The sequence below is a fragment of the Copadichromis virginalis genome, linkage group LG11 (genome assembly GCF_057382275.1).
Source record: "Copadichromis virginalis isolate Kocher_CV1m ecotype Utaka linkage group LG11, C_Virginalis_male_GT1.1, whole genome shotgun sequence".
NCBI classification, from domain to species: Eukaryota; Metazoa; Chordata; class Actinopteri; order Cichliformes; family Cichlidae; genus Copadichromis; species Copadichromis virginalis.
In genome coordinates this window covers 18,752,350-18,766,951 of record NC_140628.1, presented here as the reverse complement: position 1 = coordinate 18,766,951, position 14,602 = coordinate 18,752,350, and the positions used below count along the sequence as shown (strand labels likewise).

The 14,602-nt window shown below is 42.2% G+C and overlaps 1 protein-coding gene across 5 annotated transcripts in view; it reads right to left on the bottom strand.

Moving 5' to 3' along the window:
• The window catches only part of rims2a (regulating synaptic membrane exocytosis 2a), a 158,206-nt gene that overhangs the window by 81,327 nt on the left and 62,277 nt on the right, over window positions 1–14,602 (bottom strand). The window lies entirely within an intron of this gene.

Genomic DNA, 14,602 nt, shown 5'->3' with positions numbered 1-14,602 from the left:
TTTTATTGTTGTCTGGTTGGAAGGAAACCATCCAGGAAGTGGATGAAAAGGATGGAGGGGGCTAACTGTGCATTAATGCATTTATTCTTTTGTTCAGAATCAATTATTCATAAGCCACTTTTCTCCTACATTTCTCCCACTTTTCCTCCAAAGTAATAATGACATTTTGGTGAGGAAAAAGCTCTGTGAAGCATCCCCTTAATTTTGTACGTGACAACTTTCCATAAATTTCAAAAGGACTCATAAATCACCGCTGCCAGCTTTGCTCACCAGCCAAGGTAAGGACTCCTCACATGTGATTGGCTGATTCACTGAAGGAAGGCTGGCCCTTCCCTATTGGATCACAGACTGTTCAGGTTAGTCAAAGCTAAAATGGATGTGCAGTACAAAAGATATAAGCATTGCGGTGAGGGACGTGTGGGCAAAGATGCTTTTTGTGGTCCCCGTGTTTGAATTTCTATGTTGTACACTGAATAATCTCACTAAAGTCAAGTGCTAGCTCTGGGGAGAGACAGCATGATGAACGAGCGTTGCGTACAGTTCATGAACTGCTGTACAGTTAAATATGGGCTCTTAGAGAGGGGCAGAAGCTGAGCAATAGTGCAGCACAAAATGTGCTTCCCAGCAACGCTGGCACATAAAAAGCAAATTTTACTTAATTGCAAAAGGGACAAAATAACAAGAACAGGTCAAAAAGAGCATTTTAACATATTTACATGCAGCATACAAACATGACTGCCCATGAATGCTAATGTTATGCCATTAATGATGCTTAGGCAACAGTTAGCTGTTCATAACGACATTATAAGGTGAGGATGTCAGTGTTGTTTTTGCAGCAAAAAGAATAAATACTCCATGCATCCATTTCAGGGTTGTGTGTGGGTGTGTGTACGTGGCAAGTTTGCAATCTGCCTGTGATTTTTGGTCTTTACACTAGACGTAAAGGAAGCATTATAGCTGGTGAAAGCTGCTGAGACTGAGATGTTCTCCGTTTCTGAGACACAAAAGATGTTAATGCCATCTTTAATAACTGTCTGCATTTTTAAAAAAATCACAAACACTTAAAAACTTAACAAACACAGACTTTTTTACTCTGAGAGCTGGTAGGTTGGTAAGAAAATGATCTGGAGCCACACTAAAACTTAATTGGTACTTCCTTTGCCTCTCCTCTCCACCGAGAATCTTGAAATAGCAGTGTTTGCATTATCTTGCTGACTAACAGCCAAACAGACAAGCATGTACGGTGGTCAGACACGTACATGTACAGAGGTCAAACACACTCAACTTGAGAAAAACAATAAAACACAACAGAAATTAGAAAAAAAAACCAAACCTCTCAGGGCCACTGTTGCAAAGCAGGCACTGATCACATACCTTCGCCAAATAAGAACGACCTAGAGGAAGAAAAACTGGCCGCTCGAGTCTCTGTGATGCTGCCAGCTCACAGGAGTGACTTCTTTCTGTTTCACATCAAAACAAATACCTTCTATCACCAGTATCATGATTCAAAGATGGAGGAAAAACACACGAGGGTTGGTACATTATTCATGAGCTGTTTTCTGGACACTAACCGAGCTGCACTTCATTCACAAATTCAAAGTGAAGCAGCAGCAGAAATTAGGGGGGAAAGGCGGCGTGACATGGAGCTGAGGAAGGCGGGGGAGTGTGTGTTTGTGAGAAATCTCTCTTTATAGCCACTCTGTAATCACTGAGGTGTGTGTTTGTGACCGCGTGTGTGTTTTTTGAGTCGACTGCTTAAGGAATGCTCTCAGGATCTCTTTGGGGCTTCAGGCCAATGTCCTCTCCGAGACTGTCTTAAAACGCTACACCCAGAAAACACACACACATACTCATAGCAGCTGCACACAGTTCGCACAACATACATTAACAAACAGCTCTTTGACGAGGTCTAACACAACTTGACACAAGCATCACAATCCTCTGCTCCCGTTTAGCCTTGTATGTCCCTCCTTTCCAAACACAGAAATGTCTGTGCTCGCAAGCAAGCCAGTAAGCCCGTTGCACTCTATCAGCGTCCGCATCATGACTCTGCTGCTGCTGCTGTTTGTGCTTAAGCAACCTTCAATATATACACAACAGAGTGGTGACGCAGGGCTATGTTTTGCACTGTGCAATATTCTCTGCTGCTTCGACAGCCTCTCTCTGCATACACCTGAGTGCTGGCATGACACACTCTGCTGATCTTGGATTTGTATTCCATCCTCAGTGACTCAGACAGAGATGAAGAAAGGAGGGGCAAAATGGGAGAAGAGGTATCGACAAGGAATGTGGAATTAGGTGGAGCAAAAGTACGCAGATGCCAAATTACAGTAACCGTGTCCTGCAGTCGGACATTGCATCTGGTATGCGCGCCGCATTAAAGCATCATGTTTGTCAGGCTCGAGCATGAAGAGGCAGGATGTGACACCGTGGGATTATGATGCTTGCCAAGTTGCACAGAAGTCTGGCTGCGGCAATGATTGAGTCACGCACGGCAACGTAAAGGCCTCCTATCACGTCCCCTTATAGCGCAAGATTCATCCGCGTTTGCGTGATGCCAGAGGAGATTGATGAGCAGTGAATCGACCTAACGGGCCAACAACAGGGAGGCACGTGCACTTTGTGCGTGCTATGTTATGGGAATAGAGGCCAGGGCTTCTATACGCTCCTGCTGTGGGAATAACAGCAGCCTTTGTTACTGCTGTTGTCCTATGCTGAGCTAACTATAGAAATCCTCTGCTCTATCGTGGAGCTACAGACAAGGACGGAGATGGCAATAAGATTCGATTCATGCAAGGTGGTGCCGGAGCTTTTCAACTAAAATATAGAAGGTTTCTGACATCCCTTTGATGTCGCGTTATTACTGCTGCCAGGACAGCCTTGTACGCCTGCAGTGCTCTAGAGGTAATTCCAGTTAATCATCTTTTTCAAGTACACTGTCCTTATCAAAAGCAGCATAATGTATCAAATCCAGGGCTCAAAAAAAAATCCCCCCCCAAAAAATCATGGGATTACACTATGGCACCGAAAGATTAAAAAGTGCGACCCACAAAAAGATTAAAAGTGACCTGACATGCTCGTCATGATAAAAACCTTTATGTGATGTTATTTTCTACAAAGCAACACACAAAAAACAACTGGTGAAATTCCCTGATTCACTGCAGGGCGTAATGAGAGGACACTGCCCTATTCTCTCTCTGCAGATCCAGTCAAAAGCATCCACAGACAGAGCTCAGTTCCCAGGCTGTAAATGGACTAAATCGTCTAACTGTGTCACTCCCTGTGTGTGTGTGTGTGTGTGTGTGTAATTTTCCCTACACCCCTATACTCTGTATGATGGATATAAATCATAAACATTTGATGTGAATTTATGATAAATCTACAACATCATCATCACATTAAGAGGCTAAGCACACACACACACACACACACACACACACACACACACACACACAGCCAGTATGCTGTCCAAATTATACACTATTGTCGACTTAAATAATAAGAGATCATGTCCTCTCATAGCTACTTTAATAAGTGTTTTGTTGTTGTTTTTTTATCAGCAAAGAAAATAAAAAAATTTATTATTGAGGTTATTTCCACAGTATTTCCACTGAGCAAGGATTTTCTTCCCTGGATATAATTGTGCTGAGAATTTACTTCCCTTTTAAAACCGAAGAAATGCCACTGGCACGAAAATCAATAACACAGAGTCAATAAGGAAGCTTTCAGTGAGTGATGAACCCTTCACAGATGTCGCAGGATTCAGCTGCATGCGTAGGCACCCAGACACATGTACGCACTGACACACAGGCACTAATGTGCAAAAGAAACTGCAATGATGGAGTTGCTACTATGACAAGTACCCTCACCCAAGAAAAAAGTCAGCCACAAGTCCACTGTTCTACTGTAAAAAAAAAAAGAAAAAGAAAAAGAAAAGAAAAAGTAAAAGGACTGGATTACATCTGCTGTAATAACATAGGGGAAATTTAAATGTTCATACAGTTCCATGGAAAAATGCCTTCACTGCTAAATAACCTTTAAAGCTAAACCGTTTGAAAAAACAAAACAAAAAACATTTTCACACATGCTTTATCCAAACTGCTCATAACAGTCTAAATCCAGAGATATAGCCAGCCTTACTGAAAGTCACTGTTGAATCCTGGGATGTAGCTCAGTTCAAATCTCTGCCTGGCAGCTCCACGCAAACACATTCTGCACACAATCCCAGCGCGCACCCAGTCCGATCCACCCTACTACCGGAGCCTTGTTGTTTCCCAGATTCACTCTCCTCTAATACAAAAACTTGTGGTTTTCTATCTACCCACAGCAGATGATTCAGTCATGGAGCAGTGCTTTTCGGTGTGACACAGCTTCCGTTTGCTCCTGCTTCTGCTGAAGAAACATGTTAAATAAGAAAGCCAAAAGCAATCAAGGTGAAAATGCAACGCTGCCCCCGCGGGAATGGTGCCACCTCTACTTCACGTATAATGGAGAGCAGTCAAATGAGAACACATGAGCGGCGCTGCGCTGCAGAAGCCCTCCTCTCTTAGAACAAATCTGGCCCGCTAATGACAGCAAAACAACCTGGAACTGTCTCGACTGAGTAGAAAAAAAAGAGGGAAAAAAAGCAGGGGGAAAAATGAAAATAAGCTGAGTGTGCATGTGCGTTTCGAGTGAGAGCAATCAGAGGAGAGGAGGCAAGAAGAGGAAAAACACCTCTAATGATCCATTTAAAGATGCAGCATCACTCTGCCTTCCAGGACTGACTCAGTTGGTAGCCGTGAATCTGAGACGCAGCAGCATGTCCGATCCTGTCGTACAATTAAACCAGCTGAAACCACCGAAGTAAACCGGACAGTTCAGCTGAATTTCCCAATATCCCAAATGAGGGCGTACCACCCGGATGACCTGCTTTGATTCCTACGGTCTGCTGCATCTAAAGCAACCTGCCACACTGCCGGATGAGCACAGACGACACACGTTTACAGTCCTGCTGCAGAAGCTTCTGGGTGGCTGAAAGTGAGCCGGCTGAAAGTGAGCCGACGGCGATGCCGTCCAACCCAGCGGCCACTCTGTCCTCTGTCTCGGAAAGGATTTACACTCCTGGGCCTGATTACTAGCTAATGTCTATGACCAAGGACAATGAGGAGGCCTCACCTTATCTCATTCAGCCTGCAATTATATGACCAAACTGAACAAATGACATGGCTTATGCATTTTTCTTTTTTTATCCACTGGGCGGATTTTCAGGCATCAAATCAAATCTACACAGAGAGCGAGCGTGAGAGGGGGCAGAGAGGGAGATTTGGACGATAAGTCTACTCTGTGCATGTGTGCAGCTGGGTGTATTAAGACTGACTGTATCTGGGTGTTGCTAAGGTCACTCTTCTGCCATAGTACTTTTTGCATCTGTCTTCTCCATTCAGTTTTCCTCCGTCCTCACCTCCGCCCTCCTGTGCGGTGGGCTCTGAGTTTGGACCAAAGACACACTACTACATGGTTTTTGTTATAGTTCCGGTGACAGCTGCCTGACGGGAGCAGGGAGTCAGGGAGGGCAGGCGGGAGATGGGTTGCTGACATGGTAAAGGAATAGTGGAAGTGTTTTATAAATCTGCAGTGGTTTTAAATAGAGTGTGCTGCGGATCTGCTTTCTGCCTCTCTGGGAAGTAAGTAGATGGCCTGAGACCATCTGTGATCACACAGTGAGCTCGAGCAGGACTCTGAATGCATTGAATGGACTCGTAAAAACTATACACTGTAAGCATCTTTACATTTCCCTTGTTGAAAATTAGTTTAATTCCACATACTTCAAGAAGACGAAGAAGTCAAAATAGTGCATGTCTGTGTTGGAATAATATCCTCTGTGGTGCTCTTAAGTGGTGCTCCCACTTCAGTCTTCAAGTACACCAAGGAGATTTTGTTCTATATTTTCACTCCAGCTCACCAGCTCTCCATAACACCTCACACTTGATGCTACCACTCTTCAGGTACATCTGCTTCTATTGCTTCAAGATGGCCTGTGAGTGATGTAAAATGATGAAAGCTGGACGGGTAACTAAGAGGAGAGAAAGTACTTGAGAACTGGATTATGAGCTGCCATGGAAATAAAGCCTTAGAAACCCCAAAAGCTTTTCCACCAAATCTATTTTCTTTCCATAATATGTAAAAAGCGATGATTCTTATAGATGAGCCAGTTTTGTTTTGGTGTCTGATCTTCTGTCTGGTAAGTACAATGAGTAAGTAGTGAGGAGATTATAGTTAACTGTGCTCCATAAAGTAGCAGTGATTTACTCACCTCTTTTCACTCTCTGTGTGTTTATACACCCCTCTGCATTTAATCATTACTTATTATTAATCTCTGGCTCTCTTCCACAGTGTGCCTCTTGTCCCGTCTTTCTCCCCTTTGCCCCAACTGGTCGCAGCAGATGGCCGCCCCTCCCTGACCCTGGTTCTGCTGGAGGTTTCTTCCCGTTTAAAGGGAGTTTTTCCCTCCCACTGTTGCCAAGTGCTTGCTAAAAGGGGCCATCTGATTGCTGAGGTTTTCCCTGTATTGTTGTCGGGCCCTTTTTTTACAATAGAAAGTGGCTTGAGGCAACTGTTGTTGTGACTGAATTTCTTAATATTTATTTTCACAAATACACCCCATAAACACTGGGTTTATCAAAAGGAAGCATCCAATTTCAAAAGGCTATGGAGCTTGTGGTGAAATTTATACTACATGGGTAAATATATAAGTTTTACATACAAAACTTACAATGTTCACAGGAGCTCAATGTGTCCCCCTCTGGATGCATGGCTTTTGTCCATATGATAGTCAGGCACGCCCCATACTTTTGCATGTCTGGAGTCACAGCAACCATGTGAAACTCACAAATCCTCTCTTTCTAACGTTGCATGTTTCAAGCTCTTTGATGCACCCTTAAAGTCTTGCAACTAGGATGGGAGGAAGTGTCTTGGAGTTTAAATGTGATTTGACCAAATTTTAAAAAGGTGTAAAATGCATACCGCAGCCATTTCCTGTGTCAAATCAGGCGACTGCAGTGATTCCAAGATATTTATCTGATACATGAGCATTTGTGTTGGTAACTTGGTAAACTGTTTGCCTGAGTGTCTGAGTGTAAAGACTGAATGCTATCCAATTGTAATCTGGCTAACACCCATCCATCCATTAACTTAACTGCTTATCCAGCCAGACTCACAAGGAGGGCTGGAGTCTATCTCATCTGGCATTTGGCGAAAGGCAGGGTACAGTCTGGACATTATGGCAGTCTCTCACTGGGCTAACATGGTAAAACAGGCTCAACTTTTAAATCCACCAAAGTTACCAAACATGCATGTCTTTGAAGGTTACAACACCATGTGATTGCAATCTGGCAAACAGAGGAACATACACAAGAGCATAACACTATTAAATATTAATCCTGCAAATGTTATTTTATAAACCTCTACGCTGATCAACTCGCTATACACTTATAATTTATCAGCTTTTCTGTTTTTAATAAAGGTTAGTAAATAATCAGGCACATGCACAAAGCCTAAAAGCCCAGTTTCATTCACAGAAGCAGACTGCAGCCTCCCCCTCATTTCATCTCCCTGCTCTGTGGAAAGTTTTGTGTGTAGCAGGCAGACAGAGAAGTCGAGCAGCCCCACATCTATCAGCGCAGCTGACAGTGTCTGTACATCGGTGAATGTTTTCACTAATTGGCTCCAACAACATAGACTCCATCCTCCTGTCAGCACATAGACCAAGCGGTGCCTTGTGTGTTCATGCTATGTTTATACAGAGCATGGCTGATATATCTTCTGCACTGCACAGCCCGTTAGATCTCCTTTTTAAGAAGAGGCACTGCTAGTGCTCTATGTAGGCCAAGCCCCAGCAGAATATGCCATTAAGATTAGCTACAAGTCAGGACTGCTACGCTGCTGCATATTTCTCCTCACCCTATAGAGAGAGGTTAGAGGAGCAGAACATGTGCATGTTTTTTTTTCCTATACTGCCAAGACTAGCAACCATAAAACGTACATCACAGCTGATTTTCTTTTTTCTTTTTTAATGACCCATGTGGAGCAGTGAAACAGCCTGACAGTATGTGGGGTCAAACTTGGAGCAGTATATGAGCACTGTCTTCAATTATCCTTACTGATTTCAGCTTGACTAAACCAAAGCTGTTTAACACAGAAAACTGTTCACGGCCAAAGTGTGTGTGTGTGTGTGTGTGTGTGTGTGTGTGTGTGTGTGTGTGTGTGTGTGTGTGTGTGGAAGGGGGGGGGGGCTCTGGAGAGCCTGGAGGCAATCAACACCCCAACACCAGTCGGTAATTATGCTTTATTTCTGCCAAGTGCTTGAACCTACAAAAAAATGCATGTGATTGGTGTTGATCTGTGACCATGCCATACTGCTACGTCACCACATGAAGGGCATCATAATCCTATCCACCCCCTCTAAAGGAAACACATAACTGCCTGTTTGACACCATCTGGGAAATAAAAAGTGGCTTTTTGGTTTGAAGAAAAAAATGGTACTTTACTTGTTTGTGGGCCCGTTTAAGCTGGGATCTTCAGAGCTGTCAGTGCATTTGAAAACACGCAAATAATGTCTGGCCTATCATGACTTACTGGGATAGTTGAGAAAAACACACCTATCCATGTTGTTTGTGGGTATATATGTATATAATAGCCACTAAAGTTTGCTTCCCACCAAAAGCTTTTTTAGATAGCACTTTAAAATCATTAGGGGAATTGCATCAGAACTCAAAAGGTAAATTTCTGTTCCTCAATGGCTTTCTTGTTTTTGTGTTTTTCTCACCATATTCTGCATTGTTTAGCATGACACAGCAAGTCCTTAAAATTCAACATCAAAATCTTCAAAGTTAGAAAAAAACTCTTTTCTTTTAGGACTCAGTAGAGTCATGTACCTGAAAAAAATAGTATTTCACACTCTGTCTGGTTGAAAGTTTCAAGTCTGTTGCACAACTGACTGTATCCATTACTAATGTCACAGCGTACTGACATAGCCTGCGTATGTTGTTACATCACTGTACTGTTTGCTGAAACAGACTGTATAAAAATGATGGACATACCCACATGGTCTGACATCTGAAGCTAACTGCTTTCAACCTGCATTCTTTCTAATAGTCAACAGGGGGCAACTCCTCTGGTAACATGATCCTACTTGTCACTCGAGATATGACTCGAGTGACAAACACTGTCCTAACAGGTTTACAGCATCAGTCCCTAGCCTGAAGTCCTACTGAACACAACATCAAGAGGGTTTAGTGACCATCATACAAACCTGCAGTGTCCCAAGTCTATTCTTCACATATTTAAAATGCAAAACTTGATTTTTCAAACCAGTTACAGTACCTAACAATGTCTACATCTATCTTTTACAAACAGTGTATGGCCAGGGCTTAGGCATTTTCACAAAGTGCTCTGTGTAGGGGACGTATCGAGATTTGTCTTTGTATATCGTAACCCAGCAATTTATACTGTAACAAAACGCTGGGTTGTATTTCTGCAATGGGGAAAAAAAACATTTTAAGAGCCACTTTCTCCCCCATCTCGTTCTCTTTGACACACTCGTAATTGCACACACACACACACGCACACATGCACACATTTCTTCTCAGTTCTGCTAAGTATGCATTTTTCATTCCAGTGAGCGGGCTGCATTCGAAATCAAAGGCAGTGACGCTGCACGGCTGTCTGGCTGCACAGAAAGTGAGGAGGTAATGAAAAAAGCTAAGGGGTGAGTCAGAGGATGCTTTAATAATCCTTGTAACCCAAAATAACATCTCTGGGGCTGGACGGACCAATGACCCTCTTGGGAAACCGGCAGCAGTCCAGGCTGGTCTGGACTCCTCACGTCTTTCCTTCCATTACCCCCAACCTACACACACACGTATACGCCCCCACCCACACTCATCTCTCTTTTTTTCTACCAATGCTTCTCAGTCTATTATAGTCACCAGATAAGACTGCAGCAGCACAGCACGACGCGGCAGACAGCCAAGCCATCCCTGTAACAAATACAGAGCAAGACTAAGCAGTGTGGAGGGGGTGTGTGCACTGGATTTGTACAAAGTGTGGTCAAGTCAGGAAGGGGCATTAACTCTGTTCACAGGTGAGCAGGCATTTCTTTGATTACTGATGATAAATGGTGATGAGTCCAAAGCTAAATAGCTCTTTATGTTAGGTTCAAGGTTGTGTCTCCATTGTTCAACATTACACTCTGCCTCATGTAACAAATGTAGGCAGAAAATGAGTCCATCATCTTGTATTACAGGCACCACTCTGATATTTCAACAGGAAGCCTGTGGAGTCATTTGACATTCTTAAATTCCATCTAATCAGAGTCATGCTTGCTCTACTTATCTTTTTTGACAGGTTACAGCCCTTAAAAATCATAGTGCCGCTAACTATAAACGCACAAGCTAGCTGCTGAGGTCATCATCAGGTTGTTTTTTTGTAACCTTAGCTCACGTCTCCCAACAACATAACATTTTGATAATAATTAACACGGTGAGCCCGTCCATTACTCATTCATACACTTCATATTTAACAAACAAGCACACAATGGCAACTGCATCAGCAATGCTGCAGCAACACCAGCATCGTCTTCTAAAGCACCGCTGCTTCGCTTCTCTCATTAGTGTGTTAAAAGCATTAGGCTCAATCACTCGTGTGAGTCACTGTATATGTATGAAAAGCAATATTTATTTGGTGCACTTAAAACAAATGTTCTTTCATGGTGATAGTGGCTCCGCTGTGATACTCAGCAGTTCCACTTGAACTGGCCTCTTCTGCCGTGAGAGACAGCATTGCCTATCACACAAAGTATCATTTATTTATTCAATTAATCATTTATTAATGTGTTTGTTTAAATAATAGCAAAAAGGTGGGAGGTAGTAAAAGCTTTACTCAGTGGAAAATCTGAAGCAACCAGTCAGAGAGTAGCTTCAGGTCACCTGCTTGGCAAAGAACTCCATACACATGTTTGGCTGGAGGCCGTTTTATAATACAGGAACTATATTTACAGAGAAATGAATCAAGTAAATGCGAATAGTCTTTGTAAGGAATGCACGACTAAACACTTTTTTTGGTAATATATACCTATTTCATGTTTAATGGTACTCACTGAGCTCATTTCTAGCAGTTCAGTTCAGCCTTTATCCACTATGTAAAACAAGCTGTTTAATCCCTTCTCCATTCCTTTAAACCAGCTCTATTCTGACTGGCTATCCCTAGCAAACAAACTATTTGATTGGCTGGTGGGTGGGGACGGAGCTATGAGATGACCACATAAGTGATATCCACTATCACTGATTTCATACAGGCACCTTATTACTTCAAATACTGGCCAGGTTTAATTTGAGCACCCAACAATGTACTATTATATACAGTATATGACAGAAATTAAGGATGAGCATTACAGGTTTCCTTTAAGTAGACTTTTTTTCTGGATAACTGAAAGGTGGGGGCACTCCAAGCCCCCTAATATTAACCAGCCATTGCTGACCGTAATACTGAATGCTGAAACTGCAGGTGACTCTACATAACTAGTTTGGCTGAGACAAAAGAAAGTTGATTTTAGAGCGCTGTGGGCAAACGTCCTACACACCACTGAAGCTAAACCTCCACACTGCCTGACCTTAGCTGGAGTTTTTCAAATAGCAACAACAAAAGCTACCTGCACTGTAATGTTTAGACTATTACTAGAAAACTGTGTGTGTGTCTGTGTATGTTTGAGTAACAGGAAGACAACTTTTTTCTAACAAGAAATGAGGACACGTTGAAGTTTAAATCTTATAATATATGAGAGCACTCACTGTATTTCTTTCTTAATTCTCTTTTACCTCCTACACACTTGCAGCTTGGAGGTGGTTTATCACAAACTGAGGCCTGAATGGGAACAGACTGCCATGGAAAGGCGGCATAAGTGCTCTCCAATTACATCCACAGGGAAGGGAAGCCACTGCAACTGAGTTACCCCGATGCATCTCTGTGGCAGGGCCTCGGGCATAATCAAATCAACCTGTGTGCTACTGGCAGTGTTGTTCACTGGTTGTCCAGCTTAGAAAATGAAACTGACTGCAAGCTGACTGAGATCGACACACAAAGACTTTGCATCCAAGAGCCTATCTAGAGTGAGACCCTGCATACGCAAAGTGAATACGTTTTAAACGGTCCATCTGTAATTGGTTTCATTTCAAAAAAAGGATTTTGTTGTAATAAAATTAAACTAAACACAGCAGCAGAGAGTAAAAGACTTTTATTTGAGACAGCATGCTTAGACATGCTGCACCTCAGGGTTTGGGCTACTATGTGCCAAGGGCGAGGCATACAGAGCTACAGGAGTGCAGACGGCCAAAATAATGGGAGACGTGTACCAAAGTTTTTACTTGAGGACAATCTTGACAAGATACAAATGAACAACTACAGGCCGATCTCAAATCTCCCGTTTTTAAGTAAGATCATTGAAAAAGCAGTTTCTCAACAGCTCAGTTACTTCTTAAAACAGAATAATTGCTACGATGCCTTCCAGTCAGGTTTTAGACAGAACCACAGCACTGAAACCGCTCTGACCAAAGTGTTCAATGACATATGTCTGAATACAGACAGTGGAAAAATGTCAGTCTTAGTTTTACTGGACCTCAGTGCAGCATTTGATACAGTTGACCACAACATATTACTCAAACGACTGGAGAACTGGACAGGTCTTTCAGGAACTGTACTAAACTGGTTCAAAACATACGTAGAAAACAGGAAATACTTTGTATCAATAGGTAACTTCACATCTGAGCAGACAAGTATCACATGTGGAGTTCCCCAAGGTTCCATCTTGGGACCCCTTCTGTTTAACATCTACATGCTCCCACTGGCACAGATTATAAACAACAACAAAATAAACTATCACAGCTATGCAGATGACACACAAATATATATCACAATGTCACCAGGAGACCGAGGCCCTGTACAGGCTCTTGGTAAATGCATTGAGGAAATCAATGACTGGTTGTGCCACAATTTTCTCCAGCTAAACAAAAACAAAACTGAGGTAATAGTCTTTGGCGCCAAAGAAAAACAATTACAGGTCACCAGAGAACTTCAATCTATACATCTAAAAACCACAAACCAGGCGAGAAATTTGGGTGTAGTGATGGATGCAGACCTAAACTTAGAGAAACACATTAAGACAATAACAAAGTCAGCTTACTATCACCTCAAGAATATATCAAGGATAAAAGATCTGATGTCTCAACAGGACCTGGAAAAACTAGTCCATGCATTCATCTTTAGTAGGCTTGATTACTGTAACAGCATCTTTACAGGTCTACCTAAAAAATCAGTCAGACAACTACAGCTCATTCAGAACTCTGCTGCTCGAGTCCTCACTAAGACCAAAAAAGTGGACCACATCAGTCCAGCTCTGAGGTCTTTACACTGGCTGCCTGTCCGTCAGAGGATAGACTTTAAAGTTCTGATGCTGGCCTATAAAGCTCTGAATGGTTTAGGACCAAAGTACATCAATGACCTCCTGACCCAGTATGAACCTTCCAGATCCCTCAGGTCATCTGGATCCGGTCTTTTATCAGTTCCCAGAGTCAGAACCAGACACGGAGAAGCTGCATTCAGCTTTTATGCTCCTTATATCTGGAACAAACTCCCAGAAAGCCTCAGATCAGCTGAAACACTCAGTTTATTTAAATCCAGGTTGAAGACTCACCTGTTCTCAGCTGCATTTGAATAAAGCACCAAATCCACACTTTAAGCTTAAATTTCAAAACTTACATTTAACTACTGATTTTATCTACTGTTCTGATTTTATCTGTTTTGATTTTATATACTGTTGTTTGTTTGTTTGTTTGTTAATTAGTTAGTTAGTTTATTTGCTTGTTTTAATCAATTTTAAATCATGCTTTTTATTTGTTCTTGTTTCTAATGTCTCTGTAAAGCACTTTGAATCACCTTGTTGTTGAATTGTGCTATACAAATAAACTTGCCTTGCCTTGCCTTGCCTTGAGCTACCACATTACACAACCTTATTCTCAATGCTGATCGTGGATCAGTTTGCAAAGCATTTTGAAACACTTCTCCTCAGTGAAAATGCTCCATTTCAACATAGTTTTAAAATGAAAAAAAAAAATTGCTGTTCCCACCCATCTCTTCCATTTCCAGGCTCAAACACGCCGGCTGCTGGAAGGCTTGCCTGGAGGCTGTCTGTAAGTTGTGCATAATGTGGTGAAGTTGCTTCCCGACCTCCTCCCTAAAATATTTTTTTTCTTGTCTGACAGCTGTCACACACACACGATCACAAAAACCCATTCAAAGGTGGAAATGCTGCGAAAGCAAACAAGGAAAACAGACGAGGAAGATATTTTTCTATAAAAAAAACAGATTTTAATTAGTTTTAATACATTACGTAATTTCAGATAGGAAAATTTTTCACTATTTAATTAAACGTTCACATGCGTTCATTAGTGGTACACTGCTGCTTCATTTCCCGGAATGAATGTAATTGTTCTCATAACACGAGACACATGCAGATACCAGGAGATTAGTGACAGCCAGGTAAGCTAAGTAACAACTTTTTTAACAACCA